Source organism: Salvelinus sp. IW2-2015, linkage group LG9 (assembly GCF_002910315.2).
Source record: "Salvelinus sp. IW2-2015 linkage group LG9, ASM291031v2, whole genome shotgun sequence".
In the NCBI taxonomy this organism is placed as follows: Eukaryota; Metazoa; Chordata; class Actinopteri; order Salmoniformes; family Salmonidae; genus Salvelinus; species Salvelinus sp. IW2-2015.
This window is the reverse complement of record NC_036849.1, coordinates 23129437-23153388: the sequence shown is the minus strand read 5'-3', so window position 1 is coordinate 23153388 and position 23952 is coordinate 23129437. Positions and strand designations below refer to the sequence as shown.

The following is a 23952-nucleotide window of genomic DNA, read 5'->3' as shown; positions in this document are numbered from 1 at the left end:
AAGGCAAAAAACCTCCTGCGGGGACGGGGGCCTGGGATTAAAAACAAATAAATAAATACATGACCAGAACTATGTGGACACCTGCTCGACGAACATATCATTCCAAAATCATATGCATTAATATGGAGTTGGTCCCACCTTTGCTGCTATAACAGCCTCCACTCTTCTAGGAAGGCTTTCCACCTGACGTTGGAACATTGCTGTGGGGACTTGCTTCCATTTAGCCACAAGACCATTAGTGAGGTAGAAAACTGATGTTGGGCGATTAGGCCTGGTTTGCAGTCATGGTCTTCCAATTCATCCCAAAGGTGTTCAATGGGTTTGAGATCATGGCTCTGTGCAGGCCAGTCAAATTCTTCTACACCGATCTCAACAAACCATTTCTGTATGGACCTCACTTTGTGCACAGGGCATTGACACGATGAAACAGGAAAGGGCCTTTCCCAAACTGTTGCCACAAAGTTGGAAGCACAGAATTGTCTAGAATGTCAATGTATAATGTAGTGTTAGGATTTCCCTTCACTGGAACTAAGGGACCTAGCACAAACCATGAAAAACATCCCCAGACCATAATTCCTCCTCCACCAAACTTTACAATTAGCACAATGCATTCAGGCAGATAGCGTTCTCCTGGCAACCGCCAAACCCAGATTTGTCCGCCGGATTGCCACAGGGTGAAGCGTGATTCATCACTCCATAGAACGCTTTTCCACTGCTCTAGAGTCCAATGCCGGCAAGCTTTACACCACTCCAGCCGACGCTTGCCATTGTGTATGGTGATCTTGTGCGGCTGCTAAGAAGGCTTGTGTGTGGCTGTTCGGTCCCGGAAACCCATTTTGTGAAGCTGCCGGCGAACAGTTCTTGTGCTGAYGTTGCTTCCAGAGGCAGTTTGGAACTTGGTAGTGAGTGTTGCAACAGAGGACAGACGATTGCTACAGACGTGCTTCAGCACTCAGGGGTCCCCCTCTGTGAGCTTGTGTGGCCTACCACTTCGTGGCTAAGCCGTTGTTGTTCCTAGACGTTTCCACTTCACAATAACAGCACTTACAGTTGACCAGGGCAGCTAGCAGGGCAGAAAATGTATTAATTGACTTGTTGGAAAGTTGGCATCCTATGACGGTGCCACATTGAAAGTCACTGAGCTCTTCAGAAAGGCCATTCTACAGTCAATGTTTGTCTATGGAGATTGCAACGGGTGTGGCTGAAATAGCCGAATCCGCTAATTTGCAGTGGTGTAAAGTAAGTAAAAGTAAGTAAAAAATACTTTAAAGTACTACTGAAGTAGAGTTTTTCGGTATCTGTATTTTACTTTAGTATTTATATTTTTGACAACTTTTACTTTTACTCCACTACATTCTTAAAGGAAATAAGGTACTTTTTACTCCATACTTTTCCCTGACACCCAAAAAGTACTTGTTACATTTTGAATGCTTAGGAGGACAGGAAAATTGCGGACTCACTAAACACACATGCTTCGTTTGTAAATTATGTCTGAGTGTTGGAGTGTTTGAAATGATTTATACTTTTACTTTCGATACTTAAGTATATTTTAGCAATCTGCTCCTGAGTGGCGCAGCGGTCTAAGGCATTGCATCTCAGTGCTAGAGGCGTTACTACAGACCCTGGTTCGATCCAGGTTTGGGCTGTATCAGAAATGCATCCACGGTCAAAACCAATGTCAACTCTTGTCAATTATCTTACATATCTAGCTAGTAAAATTATTTAGTTGCTGATGTCTCACATGTTTGCTAACAATTTACAAATGTGAGGTGTGGTGCATAACAAGTTAACAGACGCCAGGCTAACTAGCTAGCCAACTCCAGTCATGTGCTAACATTTGCTTTAGTTGGCTGGTTGTAATGTTGTAGCTTGCTGCTTAGTAGCCATATCTACGACTAAAAAGAGAACAGGTTTTACAATCGAGATCTCCGATTTTTTTGTCATAGATATGGCTACTAGTAGATGTTTAGCTAATTTAGCAACCTCACAAACTATCTAGCTACCTAGCTAAGTTAGCAAACAGACAAATTATAACATTTCTCACCACTGTAACACAGTAGTATGTTAGCCAGCAATACACAATATGGGTTTCAGTAGAAAAACGAAATTTAGCTAGCTAGCTAGGTGGCTTAATGCAAGAAAAATAACGTACTTAGCTAGGCAATGTATTTGTCATCTGCCCTCTTGGTGCTCGGCTGTAGCTGAGCTTGTAACATTAGCTAAAGCCAACACTTTGTTATATTATAGTTGAAACATTTATAGTTGGATGTCACCATGTAGCTAATAGAACATAAAAAAATGCTCCATGATGGAATTCGTGTTGATGAGAGGAATCACTTGAAGCCATTGCGTCTAGTCAGTCCTTTCAGTTTTGCCCAAAGGATTGTGTTGTTAGTGTCCGCCTCTTTTTCAAAAAAGCCTGCCTTGGGGAGGGACGGGGGCCAGAGCACGAAACACCGCCCAACACAAGTTGTAGTCTTTCAGAGACTGGAAAAAATGTGTCTGCTGGTATATTTAGCAATTAATCTTCCGATAGGAACATTCCTGAAAGACATCCAATGGCTCTATCGAACAAGAACMACCATATATACACACAATCTACGTGTGAACAGTATAACAAAGGGCCTTTGCGAAATGCCACAAAGCAGGACTACATTTATTTTTAGATCCATCAATACACCGGAAGCAGTCATATGGTGTATCATTCAGCAACCAAAGCCCAGACCTGCCTTCCTCCTGGGCAATTATGTGTGAAACACATCTCACTGTCCTAGAAAAGCTTTAGACTTTATGAAAACAAGCCCAGATTCCCCCAGAGTGAAATTTCCCTTTAAGACCACAGAACACCCAGTGCTGTGCAGAAAGAAACAAGTGACCTCAGCTCCAGCCTCCTCCACTCTCTGTTCCCCAGTATGTGTATGTGTGTGTGTGACACCGTACCACCCATACCATTTCTCTCTAATCGTATTCCAGGCTGATTTGACTGGGTTTCAAGCTGTTATAAAAGAAAAATGGCGCTGTATCGTGGGCGGTCGAGACACCGAGGAATTATGAACACCTTTTCACCGGGCGCATAATCAACCCCGGCTCCCCCCAGATTCACTCAATCTCCCACTGGCCCACTTTCACTAAAATAACACAAGTTAGAGCAGACCTAAAGCAGAGAGAACTTATAGCACACAGTAACTAAGAGCACAGTAACTTAGTTTGCTCTAACTTGAAACACACCTGCAACAGTACACCATTACATGAAGTTATATATAAGTGTTATTACACACTTTTATTGGCTGAGGAGAAGAGAGCAGATGAGAGAGGAGGAGAGGACAGGAAAGAGGAGGAGAGGAGAGAGGTGTAGAGATGTACTAGGGCAGGGTTTCCCAAAGTCGCCTATGGCCCACTCCCCCGGGTGCACGTTTTGGTTTTTGCCCTCGCACTACACAGGCGACTCAAATAAAGCTTGATGATGAGTTGATTATTGAATCAGCTGTGTAGTGCTAGGGAAAAAGTGCTAGGGGGGGGGGGGGGCATAAGCGACTTTGGGAAACCCTGCCCTAGTACACCTCTACACCTCTCTCCTCTCCTCTCCTCCTCCTTCCTGTCCTCTCCTCCTCTCTCCTCTGCTCTCTTCACCCGGAGGGGGGAACGAGTTTGGGGAACCCGGTATTAGGGGAATTATCAGAGATGTATTCTGCCTCACACACACCTTTCCAGAGCGACGGGAAATCAAGTTGCCAGGGAGTCTGAGTGGAAATCATTTGGTAGAGAGCGAGGGGAGAAAGTTGGAGAGAAAAGAGGTGACCTTTACTGTCTCCAGTCCTGTCGCTTCTGCGCCCAAATACTCTCAGGACGAGAGATACTCTCAGGACGAGAGATACTCTCAGGACGAGAGATACTCTCAGGACGAGAGATACTCTCAGGACGAGAGATACTCTCAGGACGAGAGATACTCTCAGGACGAGAGATACTCTCAGGACGAGAGATACTCTCAGGACGAGAGATACTCTCAGGACGAGAGATACTCTCAGGACGAGAGATACTCTCAGGACTCTTTCTCTCCTCTAGCTCTCCTCCAGACCTCCAGTCTGATTGCATGTCCCTGAGAACTTTACGGGGCTTCAACAAAGGCATACTGTGACCAGGGTTTTTATGGCAAACTCAGAGAGACATGTCCCCTTCACCTCACACTGACTGGGGTCGTCAGGTCTGTCAATCAACACCCAAACCCCTACCAATACCAACCACAACCCTCCCACACACAGAAACATACTCCAGGCTGCATAGTTTTAATTGGGAAGAGAAGGAGAAGGAGGGAGGGAGAGAAGTAGGAAAGGAGGGAAGGATGGACGTGCACTACTCTAAGCCCTGTCTGCCTTTGATGAACAGAATGTAGCATTAGAGGTGTGGAGAGACGGCCCCTCTCGTCTAAACCCCTCCGTCATTCCTCAAACACACACACACACACACACACACACACACACTCACACACTCACATTCACACAGACTTGCAGGGAGAGACGCTTGCCTTTGAAGTTGGCACGGTAGAGCGTTCAAAGCCAGAAGGAAGGAGGAAGGCAAAACGGGAAAAAATAGGACACTTGAAGGTGACTTAGATTTCAGCATCATTTATCCCCCAACACACACCCGCGCTACTCTCGCAAGTTAGCACACACTTTTAGAACTAATCCCCGACCGACCAACGCCACACACGCACACAAACACACACGCACAAATACACACACACGCGCACACACACACACACACACACCTGCCACAACTTTCAAAGGACTGTGCATCATTTAGAACTGTGTGTGTTCTAAACATTATTCCAGTCTTACAGTGTCATTTTAGTCTCTCTGTCTCCACACCCAGCAGCACTCTGAGTCTGTGACTTCCTCTTATAAAGCAGCTTGTAGCCAGCTCCTACACACTCGTATCTATATCTCACACGCAGAAGTATGGAGAATGTGTATTACAATAGTCCTTTATGTACAACCAGACTCCCCATCCTACCGGTTCCCCCAGCTCTTTGTCTCTGTGCCAACTTCAGTGCACGCCAAAGAGAGTTCCTGTATGCTGTCTAATGAAGTGTATATTTGGGGAATAACTGTGTCCTATACCCTGGCTTATGTATATTCATGTTTSTATATAGGTGCTGTACATAAAATWCTATTGTAATACACATTCTCCATACTTCTGTGTGTGAGATATGGATACGAGTGTGTAGGAGCTGGCTATAGGCCACTACAAGCTGCTTTATAAGAGGAAGTCACAGACTCAGAGTGCTGCTAGGTGTGGAGACACAGAGACTAAAATGACACTATAACACTGGAATAAAGTTGAACTCTCTGAGGGGGAGAGGCTTGGCTAAACTCCTCTGTTTGAAAGTTATAAAGTTACAACATTGGACAGTGCATTGGAAGGGCAGACCACCCACAATGCCGAGCATCACCAGACAGGGTGAGACTAGGGACGTGCCCAGGTTGTTGTGAAAGCTTAGAGACTCCTCCGCCCACCTATCCCATAAAACTGCAATTGGAGACCTAACAAAACCGTAAACATCAATCACATCATAGAGACAGAATTATGGTATGACAGATATCCTCTCTAACGTAAAACAAATGAGATCATCAGAGAAGACAACTTCCCCCTGTCATTAAAGACGTCATCGTGACATCTAAACTAACTACGGCTGGAGGGAGAGAAAGAAAAACTTGATAAGAAACTAATCATAACCTGTGTAACTCAATTCCAAATGATCTGAGCTCTTCCAAGGCACAGCATTCTTCCACCTCCTCATCGCTCCATCTCTCTCGCTCTCTCTCTCTCCCTCTCCCCCTCTCTCTCTGTCTCTCTGTCACTCTCTCTCTCTCCTCTCACCCAGACGCCTTGGCAATTTTTCCAGCCAACAAATAAGCCATTATGTGGCAATAATGTGTGTTGTAATGGATATGCTGCCTTAGAGGAGCAGTCTGGGTGCCATTAGCCCAGCGCTGCCTCCCGCCACTCCGCTCGCTGCCTTCAGTACTTGCTCTGCTCTCTCTCTCCGCTCTCTCTCTCCACTATCACAGCCTGCTTAGAAATTACCTCTCGCTCACACTGTCTCTACTAACACCACACATTTACATATCCTAATAACACAGGAGCTTTAAAGCCATTTGTTTCTTCTGCTGCTTCTGTCAAACAGTGGGATGGGTGGAAGGGATGGGGGGGTCTTTGAAGAAAGATGACGTTGGATAGAGACATAGACATTCGTCAGTCATCTGTAACTCTGAACAGCGTTTGGTTCCGCTCAAAGTTTCTTCCTTCCACAATAAAATCTCAAACAAAAAGGCCTATACCGGAGGCCTATGCTACTCAGGTTCAGGTCTTACGGCTGGACAAATTTACCAGCCAAACAAATCAAATCAAATTTTATTTGTCACATGTGCCGAATACAACAGGTGTAGACCTTACCGTGAAATGCTTAGTTACAAGCCCTTAACCAACAACGCAGTTTAAGAATTAGAGTTAAGAAAATATTTACTAAATAAACTAAAGTAAAAAATAAAAAAATAAAAAAATAACAATAATGAGGCTATATACAGCGGGTACCAGTATAGAGTCAATGTGCGGGGGTATAGGTTAGTGGAGGTAATTTGTACATGTAGGTAGGGTTAAAGTGACTATGCATTGATAATAAACAGAGAGCAGCAGCAGTGTAAAAACAAAGGGGGGGTTAATGTAAATAGTTTGAGTGGCCATTTTATTAATTGTTCAGCAGTCTTATGGCTTGGGGATAGAAGCTATTAAGGAGACTTTTGGTCCTAGACATGGCGCTCCGGGTACTGCTTGCCGTGCGGTAGCAGAGAGAACGTGACAGTCTGTAATACCTACATGTTTCAATAATCAGAGAAAGGAAAATAAAGTGGATATCAATAAGAGGTAATAGGATAGTTGTCACGCCCTGACCATAGAGAGCCATTGTTTCTCTATGGTGTAGTAGGTCAGTGACTAGGGGGGTGATCTAATATATCTATGTCTATGTTGTGTTCTATTTTCTTTTTCTATGTTGGCGTTTTGTATGATTCCCAATTAGAGGCAGCTGGTATCGTTGTCTCTAATTGGGGACCATATTTAAGTAGTTATTTTTCCCACCTGTGTTTGTGGGATCTTGTTTATGTTTAGTTGCCTGTTAGCACTTCATTGACTTCACGTTTCGTTCATTCTTTATTGTTTTGTGCGTTTCAGTTAATAACCTTTTCTCAATAGGGGGGCGCCATTTCGACTTTGTAAAAAAACGTTCCCAAATTAAACTGCCTCGTACTCAATTCTTGCTCGTACAATATGCATATTATTATTACTATTGGATAGAAAACACTCTCTAGTTTCTAAAACCGTTTGAATTATATCTGTGGGTAAAACAGAACTCATTTTGCAGCAAACTTCCTGTCAGGAAGTGAGAAATCTGAAATCGGGCACTCTGTTCCAGGGTCAGTTTATTAATTTGAATGTAATCTATGGGTCGACATGCACTGCATACGCCTTCCCCTAGATGTCAGTAAGCAGTGAGAATTGGAATGGGGTGTCTAGGTAGATCTGAGGCCGTACAAAAGCTCTTGGAACCGGGTGTGCAGTCTTTTCAAGGTTCGTCATGGCGCAAGACAGACCTCAGGATTGCATTCTGAAAAGCTCTCGTTATAGGCGTTAGATATATCCGCCTCTGATTTTATTCGATATAGGTGTTAAAAACATCATAATGTAGTTATTTTAAACCGAGTTATATCAGTTTATATCAGTATATTGCGATTTTCGGTATTTTATTTGTGCTGCGTTATGGTGAGTTGGACACGTCTTCGCCACATGGCTAATGTTTGCTGCTAATTCCAAAGTTGAAGACGACAATCTACAACCGAGCAACGATTATTCTGKACAAAGGACAACTTGCACAAGATTCTGATGGAAGCTCATCAAATAGTAAGAACTATTTATGATGTTAATTCGTATTTCTGTTGAAAAATGTTAAACTATTATTCCGCCATTAATTTCGGTGCGGTCTCGCTTTAACGCACGCTGTATGTCGTAGTAACGTTAATTTAAAAAATCTAACACAGCGGTTGCAATTAACCTGTTGAGGACAAGGGGGTGCTGTTTTCACTTTTGGAGAAAATCGTATGTTTTTAAACGGCCTCGTACTCAATTCTTGCTCGTACATATGCATATTATTATTACTATTGGATAGAAAACAGTCTCTAGTTTTCTAAAAAGTTTGAATTATTTCTCTAGTGAAACAGAACTCCTTTTACAGACCATTTCCTAACGGAAGTGAGATTTCAAAAGCGAACTCTCTCTTCAGGAGCTGTCTATAAAGGGCATGTCACTTATGACTGTAGAAACACGTATACGCCTTCGCCTGGGTGTCATGCGGAAGTGAGAGAAAAAATCAGTTGATTATCTCGACCAGGGACTGAACACAACGTCTTGGACTGAGACGTGCACACTTTTATTTATTTCCTGGGCGCGAAGTCTGACCTGTACTCGGCTCATTGAAGAACTTTTTTAAGGTGAATATGATCTCTGGCTTCGATTTTCTTTGATACATGTCACAATCATCTTAAAGTATGTTTTTTCAATATAGTTTAATTATATTATTGAAATGTATTCTGGACTTTAGACGTGATGCGACGCAAGAATTGGTTCAAGAACGAGAGGCTAGCAATGCTAGCTAATGGTGCTTGCTAATTCTGAGGGAAATCGTTCGTTATGGATCCAAATAAAGTCGGTTCTGACAAAGGACCTTGGAGAACATTCTGATGGAAGATCCACAATATAGGACCAATTTGGGATGCTTTTTCATATATATCTGTCGAACTGTGCTATGCTACCGTTTGACTAGAACGAATGCTGCTGTGTGTAGCTATTGTAGTAAGCTAATATAACGATATATTGTGTTTTCGCTGTAAAACACTTCAAAATCGGAAATATTGGCTCTGTTACAAGATTTATTCTTTCATTAGCTATATCCATATATTGTTTCTGAAATGTTTTTATGATGTGTAATTAGTAGTTGACGTTGGTGTCTGTATTTTTCTCTGGCTACTGCCGTGCGATTTCTGACTGTAAGCTGTGATGGTGGCTATGATGGTAGCAGTAATGTAAAACTGATTTATAGCTAAAATATGCACATTTTTCGAACAAAACATAGATTTATTGTGTAACATGTTATAGGACTGTCATCTGAGGGAGTTTTTTCTAGGTTATTTAGGTTGGTTCTAGGTTGATTCTAGGTTAGTTAGGTTAGCTACTTGCATGCTACCGTTGCTGTGAAAAATGTCTGTCTGTCTTTTGTATTTGGTGGTGAACTAACATAAATATAGTGGTGTTTTCGCTGTAAAACCTTCAAAATCGGAAATATTGTCTGTATTCACAAGATATTTGTCTTTCATTAGCTATCCACCATATATTTGTCTGAAATGTTTTATGATGTGTATTAGGTAGTTGGTGTCTGTATTTACTCTGGCTACTCCCGTGCGATTTCTGACTGTAGCTATGATGGTAGCGAATAATGTAAAACTGATTTATAGCTAAAATATGCAATTTTTTTGAACAAAAATAGATTTATTTGTGTAACATGTTATAGGACTGTCATCTGAGGTAGTTTTTTCTAGGTTATTTAGGTTGGTTCTAGGTTAGTTAGGTTGGCTTGTGCATGCTACCTGCAGCCTACTTGTGCTGTGGAAAATGTCTGTCTGTCTTTTTTATTTGGTGGTGACCTAACATAAATATAATGTGGTGTTTTCTCTGTACATAATTTAAAAATCGGACATGTTGGATGGATTGACAAGATGTTTATCTTTCAAATGCTGTATTGGACTTGTTAATGTGTGAAAGTTAAATATTTCATTTTTGTTTTTTGAATTTGCCGCTCTGCCTTTTCAATGGAATGTGGGAGAGTGCCGCTAGCGGCACCCGTGGCCTCAACAGGTTAAGACTAATGTATCTTTCATTTGCTGTCCAACTTGTATTTGTAGTCAAGTTTATGATTATTTATTGATTAGATTAGGTGCCTCTCCAAGATTTCTCCGACACATTTTGTTTGCAGTTTGGCTACTATTCTCATTGTTATAACCACGATTTGTGCCGCTAAATATGCACATTTTCGAACAAACCATATATGTATTGTGTAATATGATGTCTATAGGACTGTCATCTGATGAAGTTTTGAGAGGTTAGTGAAAATGTTTATTCTTTGCTTGGTTTATTCGCTATGCTAACGTGCATGAATCAATGCTGCTGTGTGGTTGGCTATTGTAGTACGTAATATAATGCTTCTATATTGTGTTTTCGCCTGTAAAACACTTAAAAAATCTGAAATATTGGCTGGATTCACAAGATGTTTGTCTTTCATTTGCTGTACRCTGTGTATTTTTCATAAATGTTTTATGATGAGTATTTAGGTAATTCACGTTGGTCTCTGTAGTTATTCTAGCTGCTTTGGTGAGATTTTGTGATGGTGGCTGCAATGTAAAACTATGATTTATACCTGAACAATGCACATTTTTCGAACAAAACATATGCTATACAATAAATATGTTATCAGACTGTCATCTGATGAAGTTGTTTCTTGGTTAGTGACTATTTATATCTTTATTTGGTCGAATTTGTGATAGCTACCTATGCAGTAAAARAAATGGTGGGGGAAAAAAGTTGAGTCTTTTGCTATCGTGGTTAGCTAATAGAAATACATATTGTGTCTTCCCTGTAAAACATTTTAAAAATCAGAAATGATGGCTGGATTCACAAGATGTGTATCTTTCATCTGGTGTCTTGGACTTGTGATTTCATGATATTTAGATGCTAGTATTTACTTGTGGCGCTATGCTAGGCTATGCTAGTCAGCTTTTTTACTGATGAGGGTGCTCCCGGATCCGGGATGAGTACCAAGTAAAAGTTAATAAACATGTGGAAACCATATCACGCTGCGTCTTGGTTCGATAATTTTTACGACGAACGTGATAATAGTGGGGAGAAATCTAAGAACAAGAGAAAGAGAGTGGTTTTAATTAAGTGAATAGCACAATAAAACGAAACTAGGGAGCAATGAATAAATACGAATATCACAGGAAAGTAGGGAGAGGTTTGGGAATAATAATGATTCATATGTCGACAAATGGCCCCGTTTCTCTCCGTACTATGAAGCTAGAAGATTTTAATAAAACCATGGAGTTGATTAAGGAAGCACACAGAAATTCTACCAATTYGGTTCGAATATGGGAAGAATTGAGCAAACTGGATAATATTGGGCATTTCCCTGCTAACGGAGAATTCAAATCAAATAAAGAATTCAGGGAGGCAATTATGACTTGACACAATCACATAAAACCAGAATCAAAATCTCAATATACCAGCGTATGGAAGTTAGTGTTCTATCAGCGTAATCACACTAAACTGCACTATTTGAGTATGGATAGTGTAAAATGGGGTACTTGGTAAAGTTGCTCAGTCTATTTTGTTCGGATTTCAAAGCACTAGTTTGGATGTACCAGAGTGCAGAATAACTGTCGAATTTACGAATGCTCAAAGCTGGGTTGAATATAGCCGGTGTCAGTAAACGTCAGAGAAATAACGTAATTTGATTTATTGCAAGCAGCACAGTTAGCAGGTAGTGGGATATTTGAAGTAGAGGTATGAGAAACCTTTTTTGACAGTTCTGATTATTGTTGCTTGGTTTTATAGTTAGGTAACATGAGCATGAAGTAAAAAATTTAAATTATAATCTGTTTCTGTTACGTGGAACAGTGTCCATTAATAAAAATAGAATGAAATAAGTAATGACTACTAAACTGATAAGACATCTCAAACTTTTTGAAGTTTGTACATCTGTTAAACAACAGTTTTGTACTTTACTAAACTAATGCAACAGGTTAAACTGATAGGATTATCAGAAAGGGGCTCTGGGATTGTTAATTTTCGATGGGGTCGATTCCACTTAATGGAACACTGTATTATCTGATGTGTCTTGAGTAGGATTCTTGCTTCCAGGACTGATGGAAGTCCAATACAGTATGTTAATTAAGGGAGACATAGGAGACCATGTCTCAAACTACTTTTTATTAGATGCCTGGGATCAAATATCACTGATTCATTAAGCTGAGAAATTGACTTACATTTGCGACAGGAAAAAGTATTACATTTAGAAAGATTACCAGGAACAATCTAAGGTGAAACAGCCATTACATATGTTGATTGGACATTGGTCTATTAACAATACCAGGATAATTGTACATAGTTATGGAAGAGAGAGACCAATCATATCATACCATATGGGAGTGATTTGTGTCTAAGTGTAGTACATGATAAATAAAGAATGGGGTGGATTAAAACAAACATTTAATGATTGGAGTAAGGACAGTGGATTTACCATTATCATGTGTGGTTTATAAATAATACTTTGGGATTGCTGATTAAGATGTAGCATAGTGAATACTAACGAAATGTACACTTTCTTTTCCAGAAGGGTGGGTTTCACTATCTCTCTTTGAAATGTTTTCTGAGGCTATGGTCTTGGGAGAGCAGTTAGTGAAATTCGGCAGTTTTATGGGTATAAAGATGTCCAGATTCGGTGATAAAGAGAAGTTACCAAATTAAATAAGGCCTGGCCATTTGTGTTTGTTTTTGCCATATGGTTTACCACACACACACACACACACACACACACACACACACACACACACAACAAGGCAGACAACAACACAGACATCTCGAGCACACCACACACACAACACACACAATAACACACAACACCAGCGATCACAACGACGACACACGACACGAGCACACACAACACACACCACTAATTTACCGTTATGAGGGATATGCATTTTTTTCCCGGTGGGGTGGAGTGGTGGGGGTGGATAACTGGGGATTTTTTGGGTGGGATGCATTGTTTTTTAGCTTAATTCATGTGTTATTAAATGGGTATAAGGGGTGGGGGGGTAAGGGGGATAGGAAACTGTTTAGGTTTTTGGTGGGTTGATATAAGGTATTTTTTCTTAATGGTTTCGGATTTAGGGCTTTTTTTTTGAACATATACTATTTAAACTTTTATCCTTTTTTATTGGGGGGGGGGTGGATTGGGGGGCGGTTAAAATAAGGTCCAGAAAGAAATGAATTAAGGGGCTTGGGGGAAGAAATATTTAATGTTGGGATCATTCCCCTGTATCCTGAATTCTGGTGGAGGCGAGGTATAGTTATAAGTAAGTTATTCAATTATTTCACAATAGAACAATAACAGTTGGTTTATTAGTAGTGGCATTTAATTATAAAATCAATGAGGAAACACCGTTAGAGCTCTAGTCAATAATTACACATTAACAATTATTAATATCTTATTCTCTTTATGCCTGGGGCGCAGCTCCCATTTTTCTAAGGGGGCTTTTAGGTGGAGGGACTATTTTGTTTTCTTATACCTAAGTTGATAGTTTTCAAGTTGGTCTGTATTTTTGATTGTTAACACCTGTCTGCTTTCTTCGAAATCCATGAGTTCAGAAGGGGTATAAATTACTATCATTATTATATTATCTGCATATTAGAAGGGAGGAGAGTAGGTCAAACTTTAAGAAGGTATTGGTTTTGAGATGGACACGCTTTTATCATCCAAAAATATAATTGTGATATGTAAATGTTTTTGTTTGTTTTTGTTTCTCTCTTAACTCTTCCGAGAGAAGCACTTGGCTAGTACGAAAGGTTGCAAGTTCGAACCCCGAACGACTGACAAGGACAAATCGTGTCGTTCTCCCCTGAACATGGCAGTTAACCCATGTTCCTAAGCCGTCATTGAAAATAAAATTTGTTCTTAACTGACTTGCCTAGTTAAATAAAGGTAAAATAAATAAAAATATTTAAAAAAAAAATGATGTATGAACTAATTCTGAAAAGGGTTTAGTAGTAAGAGATGTTTTTTATGCTCTTTGATATTATCATAGAGATAATGTATTAAGAAAAGGTTATGTAATAATTTGTCAATATAGTCAATGCTTGTCTGGATTTCCTGAAACAGAAATGAATTGAACTAAACTGTTGTTCTGATCTGTGCTTTTTTGAGGTTATCATAAGGTACGTCAGATCGTGTCTTTAATGCTGGTAGGGATCATTTGACCACAAACAGTGTGTGTGAACCTCAAAACCCTCCCTAAACGGCTGAAGAAAGAGTGAAAAAGGGCGTGCAATGCGAACAGTGACTTTTAACACTTCTATCTAAGTCCGAGCCATAAATTGGGCAGGAGTGCTGAGAGTGGCGTTGTGGAGGTGAGCGTGAAGAGAAAGAACGGCTCAGTGAGAGACTCTGTTGTACATGGAAGAAACGGATGTGTCTATTTGGAAATAAAAATGTGGACATTATAAAGGGCCATGAAATGGACAGGCAAGAGTTACATGAGCCATTGGAAAGATGAACTGTAAACGATATCTGAAAAAGACACGCTAGAAGTGCTGAGAAAGGGCGGGGGGGTCTACACACTGCGAACAATTTAGACTAGGGATGCATTGTGATACTAATCTTTCATTACCAGGCCACTTGCGGCAGGAAAACAGGGACAAAGGGGGGCTGTAATGAGAAGAGTTATTAACAGCAATAAAAGGTTCTGTTTACAAATGTACATTCTTACCAGGATGATGTGTGCTAAGTTAAGAAGCCGGAATTCGAGTCATAGCCTCAAAGTAAGCACTAAGGACTGTCATTCTGAAATTGGGTTGGATAATTTATAAAATGTTGTCGTTATGATTCGGATACAGTGAGAGAGAGTTGCTTTCGAATGGTGAGGGGTGAGGGCACTGCTCAAATTTATTAGGCAGAGGGAGGCTCCAGAAACCTTATTTCTAAGTGTCCTCCGACAGGGCGGTTGTTAGAGGACTCACTGGATGATAGCTTGGGTTAACCATGAAGTTTGTGTTCTCTTTTGTTTTACCATGTAATCAGAATTATAATGTTAGTCGCATCCATGAGTGGTGTGAAGTTATTAAACATGTATTTTCAAGTCAATATGTTTTTAGGTTTTGTGGAACATAAGAATGATCATTGTTCCAGAAGAGGGACTGATGTATATTGACTAATTGATTTGAGAATGTTTTAGTATGGTTATAACTGTAGAAATGCATTAGGAGTAATTCTCATGGTAGTCGCTGTAGGGACAGTAATTGAAGAAGGCTATGGGCATGGGCCATGTTAATAGTAGCAGGGGTTATTTTAGTAGCATTGTTGGGATATCAGTTTATGAGGACTTCTGCCACATGGCTTTGTAACTGGGAGGCCGATGGGAGTACAGGGGGGCCTGTTATTTAAATATCACAAATTAGTGATCTTGCCATAGGAGGAGAGTCTATATTGTCAGTGAATGACCCATGTGTATATCCTCAGGTGAAAGCAGAGATATAACCAAGGGCACGGGCTGAATTCTGGAGATTGAGTGTACATCAAGATTCACCAGGCGGGGGCTGTTGGGACAGCGTTGGTCTGGTCCACACACAGTACTCCTTACAGCACCTACAGCGGTAAAGATTGTCATGTCTTTCCTCACTGGGTGCATAGTTGTCACGAGAAGTAAGGTCCAGCTGCATAATGGGTGAGCTTGAAGACACCATGACAGAGGAAGCGGAGCTAAAGAGAGAGAGAGACTACATTCCACTGTAGACATATATGCAGATGAGTTGGGTCTAGGAGCTACTTTAAACATCATAGTTGGGTTAGGTTAGCTGCTTTATTGGTTAATGCATCATATGAAAGAGGATAGATGTTGGGGTAATTGTACTCTAAACAACATTTTGAAGGCATCAATGTGAGAGCATATACAGTGCTGAGTTACCTCAAGAGGATGTAGCATTGATTTGCTTCACTTTCTCGTTCATACTGGGGAGGCAGGACCAAATATATCGCCTGAAGATCCAGAGAGTCCAGGGATGGGGAGGAGTGACATGCCTGTTGCTCCTGATGACATACCTACTAAGGCAGATACCCCTGACTGAGGCGCTGTCCAAGGGGACGGAGAAACAACAACAGGAGAATGGGAAGGATACCTCCCTACCATCGACATCTCTGCCCTCACTTCTCTGCCCTTCCCTACCATCGACTTCCTAACAGACAGTGGAAACCAGGACAGATGAAGAACGGTAGAATGGCCTTGACAGCAACAGCGGCAAACCTAGAAGAAATGGTAAAATCACTGCCCACATGCACTAGTACACCAACTAAGACAATGGCAAAACCACAAAAAAGTGGGTTGCTGCAGAAAATCTGTTACCAACTGGGGTAGCCACAATGAAGAAACTACCCCAGAATCAAACATTGACCCAACATTGAGAAAAGAAACAAAAAATGGCTGGTATTAGTGGGCTCAGTGGGCCAGAAAAAAATACAATAAACATAGAATGGACAATTGTATACTGTGTAGCAAATCCCCCATGACAGGTATATTAATAGTACTTGAACCTGCAACGTTTAAGGTTTGTGCAAATGGTGCAAACTAGATGATGTGAAACTTGGACATTTTCATCATGCTGACCCAATTTTCTGTGCCATGTGCAAAAAGGGGACTGCCCCTTGTGTTGGGATAAGGAATGTGTTTAAAGTATACACATATTATAACAGAATATAACCATGTAGTCAATGTAACAGTTGCTGAATGATAAATGATGTTAGACCTTCTGCCCTTCTAGACCTTCTGTTCACCTAGACATGTATGTGACATAGGTTTTTCCAGTGACAAGAGTCCATGGACCTTGCCCTTAATTCTTTAACAGTTTTTTTTAAACTTGCGACTAAACAGTTGTTAGAGGTGTCTGTGAGGGAGGGCCATATGTTTAGGTGTCATATTGAGAACGACGTTATAAGGGTTTATGAAGTTTAGTTTATTATCTTTGATGTTTTTATTGTTTTTCTTAAATTTTCCATAACTGAGAACCTCGGGCAAGGTTAAGAAATGCATGCACATGCTTTTACACTGTATGTTAAAGGACAAACTGGCTTGAGGAGGGATCTTTTACTTCCCTCTAGCTATGTGAGGGGATATATTTGGTCCTGCCTCCCCAGTATGAATGAGAAAGTGAAGCAAAGGTTGATAAGGTTTAAGGGAGGCAGATTGTCTCCTTAGCAACATAGAAGGTGCTTCCCTTCTCACTTGTACTGGAACAAACTTTAAGGTTTGGGACTTATTAAGCCCCAGAGGAGGGATATATTGGAAGTGTTCCAGTACATATGTGTCCATTACAAATTTCGTAGTAGTCAGCAGGATAAGTGCACTCTATATGTGTGTCCAGGCCATTAGACATGCACCTGTCTGGGGAGTGGGCATGTCTGGTTATTTTTGTTCCATTGCCATGGCCTAATATTTACTGTTGCTATGGTTACACCTATTGGGAATGTTCTAGAACATGTGTGCCCATTATACATCTTGTAGTGGTCAGCAGAATAGGTGTGCTCTATATGTGTGGCTAGGTCATTGGGCACCATTGGACATGCACCTGCCTGGGGAGTGGACATGTCTGTATATTTTTGTACCATTGCTAAGGCTCTAATATTTCTATGCCCTAATATGAAACCAAACTAAAATTAGTGCAAGGCAAAAAGATAATGGTGGCTAAATGCCAGAGGGGATGAATAATTAACATAAAGAGGAGTTACTATGTGTGTGACGTAAGGATGAAATCTGTATAAAAAGTTTGTGCCAAGGCTGGAAAGTGAGTTGTTTCATGAACCAGCTCGGCTTATATTACTTTGTAATAAAGTCTAATTGAACTCACAGGCTCCGGTATTTGAGAAATATTATTGACTGAATATTTCCACGACAGCGTCAGAGCCGGTGTAGTAGGATTCAATCTTAGTCCTGTATTGACGCTTTGCCTGTTTGATGGTTCGTCTGAGGGTGTAGCGGGATTTCTTCTAAGCATCCAGATTAGTGTCCCGCTCCTTGAAAGCGGCAGCTCTAGCCTTTAGCTCGGTGCGGATGTTGCCTGTAATCCATGGCTTCTGATTGGGATATGTACGTACGATCACTGTGGGGACAACGTCGTCGATGCACTTATTGATGAAGCCGTTGACTGAGGTGGTATATTCCTCAATGCCATTGGATGAATCCCGGAACATATTCCAGTCTGCTAGCAAAACAGTCCTGTAGTGTAGCATCCAGGTCAGATTTGCCAAATAGAAGGCGAGGGAGAGCTTTGTATGCGTCTCTGTGTGTGGAGTAAAGGTGGTGTAGAGTTTTTTTTCCCTCTGGTTGCACATGTGACATGCAGGTAGAAATTAGGTCAAATAGATTTAAGTTTGCCTGCATTAAAGTCCACTAGGAGCGCCGGTTCTGGATGAGCATTTTCTTGTTCGCTATGGCCTTATACAGCTCGTTGAGTGCAGTCTTTGTGCCAGCATCAGTTTATGGTGGTAAATAGACGGCTACGAATAATATAGATGAGAACTCTCTTGGTAAATGGTGTGGTCTACAGCTTATCATGAGGTACTCTACCTCAGGCGACCAATACCTCGAGACTTCTTTAGACATTGCGCACCAGCTGTTATTGACAAATAGCACAGTTGGTTAGGAGCCCGAAAAACGGCAGCCATCCCCTCTGGCGCTAACGATTTCATTCTTTTAAGCCAGCACTTTGTGTGAATGGTCTGAGGTGCCAGAGTAATGTGTGTGTGTGTGTTAAGTTCAGAGGCAATGGTGGGGCTTCACTCTGATCCCTGTTTCCTTTCTCTGCTGTTCCTCTAATTATTTTCACCAGCCCTCCATAGAGGAGCAGAGAGGTAGAAACACACAAACACACAACTCCACATCTGACACACACATTGGGAGAGRAGGAATCCCAGTGAGAGGACAAAATACACACACAGACACGTTTAATATAACAACACACACACAAGCACAACCTTCCTGGTATTTACTGAGTTAACTAGGTTGCTACTGGAGGTGGGTGGGAGGGCTGAGAAAGCCCTGTATCTTGCTGTCTCTATGCCTGGGCCTCCCGTCAAGCCCTGCACACCCACTGACACCGCCACACCCTCTCTCGCGCTATGCATTATTAAACAAATATAATGTTAAATAAATATGCTATGGTATAAGTTAACCAGGTCAACCCTTTGTAGTGCAGCATGGCTGGGCCTGCAGATGAAATGTGAYCATGGAGTGCGCTACGTATGGTTGTCATGGAGACAGATGTGATGATGCAAGCTGAACCAGTAATACAATGCAAATGTRCTTCCTGCTCTGGATGGAATGGAGGAAGACAGAGGGGAGGTGTCAGAGGAGGAGACAAGCTTACCTTATTCTACTGGATTAAGAGCCACAGCCCCAGGGTACAGGAGACAATGAGAATGCACAGGAAATACACACACTAACACTCACACAGGGGGAGAGGAGAGGAAACAGTGCAGGGTAAAATACACCGGCATATTTAAAGCATCCTCAAATATACACCTAACCCCCCCCCCACCCCCCCCCCAACACACACACACCCACACACACAAGGGGGTATGAAGAGAAAGGGCCCAGCTGTTGAGAGGCTTTATCAATGGCAGATGGGCACAGCCTTCTCAGGACCCGTTGCCATTGCAAGAGGGGGCCCTATTTGTGGCCTGGACAAGGCCGGAGCTGGACACAGTGGACACTGCCAGTCTGGACACAAAAACAAATGGAATTACACTGGCATACACTGGCATACGACACACTGGGCAGAGCAGGACCTGCCACGCTACCAAAGCCTGACATCTAACAACTCTGGACAACTGGAGAGGAGGGAGAGGGAAAGAAAAGGAGAAAAAGAGACAGAGAGACAGAGAGAGCGAGAGCGCGAGAGAGAGACTGACATAGACAAGAGAGAGCAGAGGAAGCAAAAGGAAGGAATGTAAGGAAATAAAGAGAAATAAAAAAGAGACAGGCTGAAAAAGAACACAGGAAATGGAAGAAAGGAGACAGAATAAGGACAGAGGAGAAAGAGACAGAATAAGGACAGAGGAGAAAGATACAGAATAAGGACAGAGGAGAAAGAGACAGAATAAGGACAGAGGAGAAAGAGACATGAATAGAGGACAGAGGAAGAGAAGAGACAGAATAAGGACAGAGGAGAAAGGAACAAAATAAGAGCGAGGAGAAAGAGACAGAATAAGGACAGAGGAAAGACAGAATAAGGACAGAGAGAAAGAGACAGAATAAGGACAGAGGAGAAAGAGACAGAATAAGGACAGAGGAGAACAGAGACAGAATAGAGGACAGAGGAGAAAGAGGACAGTAATAAGGACAGAGAGAAAGAGACAGAATAAGGAAGAGGAGAAAGAGAACAGAAATAAGGAAGAGGAAAGGACAGAGGAGAAAGAGACAGAATAAGGACAGAGGAGAAAGGAGACAAAATAAGGACAGAGGAGAAAGGAGACAAAATAAGGACAGAGGAGAAAGAGACAGAATAAGGACAGAGGAGAAAGGAAGTACAGAGAAAGAAAAGAGACACTGAAAGGAAAGACTAGTGAAGAACAGTCCATCAGTCATTCTTCTCTCTCTCTCTTTCTCTCTCTCATCAGACAGAGAGGTGACTGTGATAGAAGTGGTCTGTAAAATACAGGACATGGTAGAGCAAGACAGCGTCTGTCTGGGTATAAACCTGCCAAATCAAATCAAACAAAAATCAAATAAAAATTGCATTTATCACATGCTTGGTAAACAACAGGTGTAGACTAACAGTGAAATGCTTACATACGGGTCCTTCCCAACAATGCAGAGAGAACAATAGAGAAATAATAACCATCACCTGGGAAAGTCACCTGGGAGAGGACGTCTAGCTCACTAACAACACAACACGCCATTGGTTGTTTGTCCCTTGCCTGTCCCCTGATTGAATAGATGGTCACTTTAATAAAAGACAGACAGCAAGAGCAACAGGTAATAGACCATTTAAAACTGACAGAGGAGTATAGACAATAGAGTATCTTGCTGTTAAAGAAAGATATTGTCAATCATTTGAAATCTCCAAATATCAAATAAAACTAGATGAACTCTCTGCCTCTGATTGACAGGTGTCATCCATGGTTCAAAGCTAAAACACACCACACACCTCTCCTTCCTTTCCCTTCCCTAGCCCCCCTCCCTCCCCTCCCTTACTCTTTTCTCTCAGAGAGGATGTGTCCATCAGTGTAACAGTGTGAGCCACGCGTCTTGGTTGTTACATAATGTCCAACGTTGGATTAACACCATTCAGTCTGTCTGCCTGGAGCTGAAGTGCTGCTCATAGGACCAGGCTTTGTAGTGAAATAAAAACCATATCTGAACGGCTCTTCATATAAGACTGCTGCTCACTCATACATGCTTTACGCATCCACACGCACAGGAGACATGCACACATGCATGCATTGACAAGCACACTAAAACACACAGAGACATACACACAGGCTAGTGGACTAGACTCCAGTCCAGCGTTGGGTCTTGTTGGTAATAACACTTGTGTCTATGAAGGCCAGAGCAGCAGAAGCAGCAGCACCTGAATGGATCTAATAACTGTGGCTAGCAGGAGACCAGATTACAGGGCCAATCATGGGCTTTGTACACACCGCCAGGACCTCAGACTTATTGCCTATAAAGCTGCAATATACAGCAGCCAGCAAAACAGTTGTAATCTGGCCCAAATCAAATTGTATCGGCCGGCTGGATTTACGCTGATACATGGAGCTCACAGGAGATTTCCATCAGGGTAGAATAGCTCAGCTCAGCAGGCACGGGAAACAATGGAGGGCGAGGTCATACCAGAATTGTGTGTGTGTGTGTGGTGGGTGTGTGTGTGTGTGTGTGGTGTGTGTGTGTGTGTTGTTGTGTGTGGTGTGGTGTTGTGTGTGTGTGTGTGTGTGTGTGTTGTTGTGTGTTGTGTTGTGTGTGTGTGTGGTGCTGTTGAGACTACACCACATCCAATCTCCACATCAATCAGCACACAGTGGCTGAGAGGGTATATAGACAGATAGACAGCAGCCATAATAACAGACTCAGACCCATTCCTCCACCCTGTCTGGAGGATATTGGGGTCAGAGGTCAAACTGAGAGGGGAGGTGTGGAGAGGAGGAGAAGAGGGACCTTATGCTTGGGTGGCTGCCCAACAAGAGCTGGTTGGATATGGTCACACTCCAAAGGTCAGGAGAGGCTGTGATGGAAAAGCTCTGAGTCACACACTCCATGCTGCTGGTGACAGTCACTGTTCCTGTCAGTGTCTGTCATGGTGACAGCAGATGAGTGTGCTTTAATTGGCCCTTTACAGACATAATTTCAAACATCAAGCACATGGAAACAGAGTGAAAGGGGTCAAAAGGCTTCAGAGAAAAGCATTCATCAGTCCAATAGATACGAGTAGATGCTGGGGACACAGGAGTTGGCTATATTAATATAAATCTACTGTTGTAAGCCTACTGTGGGTCCATACTGTGGTGGCCGTCCCAGCAGGCTGTGCGGTGCGCGTCTTCTGTGTGCATGCTGTACAGCGGCGGAGGCTGCAGGCGTAGACAATCATGGTCGGAGGATAATTAAATGCTCCTTAAAAGATTTAAACATGCTGTTTTCTAAAGCTCGATACCATATTGTTTATTGTTGCATTCTAGGAGGGAAGCAGCAGTGAGAATATGCATTAACGCTACTGGTAGTCTGTCTGTGACAGCGCGTGTGTGTGTCTGTGTGTATGTGCTGTGCGGTGGGGTAGGGGTGGGGGGGGGCGTCTCAGGATTGGATTACACACACACACACCTTTTCTTGGTTGACATGTTACAGTTATCAGGTGTGATACATCAATTCCTGTACAGAGAGCATTGTGGAAAACTGCTGAGAAAGTGGCACAGAGCAGTACTGTAATGTTGCTGTGAAGTAAACTGTGTGAGAAACATCAAGCAGTCCATAACATCTGGGTGTTTGCAGCACACCTTCATGTTCCCCTCAACAACCCGGTATTCAGTGTGTGGTCTGAGAGATAAAATAGCTCTAATAATTGTGTTTGGTGAACTGTAGCTAAATCCCCACAATGCACTGCCTGGTGATTGACAGGGGAGCCACAGCTGCACAGCCACTGGTGGACCACTGCGGGGCAGACTCTATGTATGGGAAGGGGCTAGAGGTCAAACTCAGTGGCCTCGCCTTGGGGTACCAAAAAATCCCCCCTATACCCCCGCCATAGGCCTAAAGGCTAGAAGCTCTAGTGCACTAAGAGTCATCACATTTCAATCAAAGAAATAGAGTGAGAAAGAGAGAGAAAGAGAGAGAGAGAGAGAGAGAGAGAGAGAGAGAGAGAGAGAGAGAGAGAGAGAGAGAGAGAGAGAGAGAGAGAGGAGAGAGAAAGAAGAGGAGACGAGAGCGGAGAGAGAGAGGGTCCAACTTGGTAACCCGGCGGTAACACGGAAATGGAACTCACCAGCCACCTCTAGGAAGCATCTCTCCGCTTCACCCTTTCATCCTTCTTCCCTGCTGTCCCTCTACTCTTCTCTATCCCTTACCTCTCGCTCTTCTCCTCTCTCCATTGCCCCAGACCACGCGAAGTGATTTGCAGCAGCAATCCGTTGCTATTTCCGCTCAGTGTTCATGAAAAATGTAGAAATGCTGAGACTTTGGGGAAATGGAGATTGGCGCCGGGCCCTTCACAAAGCTTTGCATTAATGAGACATTATTTTCACCCCCCAGACCTCTCCTTTTTCCTCCTCCCCTCCATCTCTAACACATCACTCGCTTTTCCTCTCTCTGTCAATGCTCTATGATTTTCATTACAGGCAAAAAACATAAAACATTTAGCCGAAACAAATTTGATGGAGCTTTTCACTTTTATTTCCTTCTCTCTCTCTTTCTCCTCAATAAGGGGCTTTCATCTCTCCATTGGGGGCCTTTAATACTAGGACTTTGCTCAACCTCCGGCCCACCACCACAGCCCTCACCCTTTCTCCAGCCCACCTGCCCCTTTGCATCACCAGCCCAACAA

The 23952-nt window shown here is 42.3% G+C and overlaps 2 protein-coding genes across 2 annotated transcripts in view; one reads left to right on the top strand and one right to left on the bottom strand.

Annotated features, from left to right (window-relative positions):
• The window catches only part of LOC111968845 (kelch repeat and BTB domain-containing protein 11), a 340328-nt gene extending 327836 nt beyond the window's left edge, over positions 1 to 12492 (top strand). The window contains exon 3 of the transcript XR_011480431.1: positions 12452 to 12492. The gene's annotated coding sequence lies outside the window, so the exon portion shown is untranslated. The remainder of the gene's footprint in view (positions 1 to 12451) is intronic.
• The window catches only part of LOC111968840 (AT-rich interactive domain-containing protein 1B-like), a 355396-nt gene that overhangs the window by 196696 nt on the left and 134748 nt on the right, over positions 1 to 23952 (bottom strand).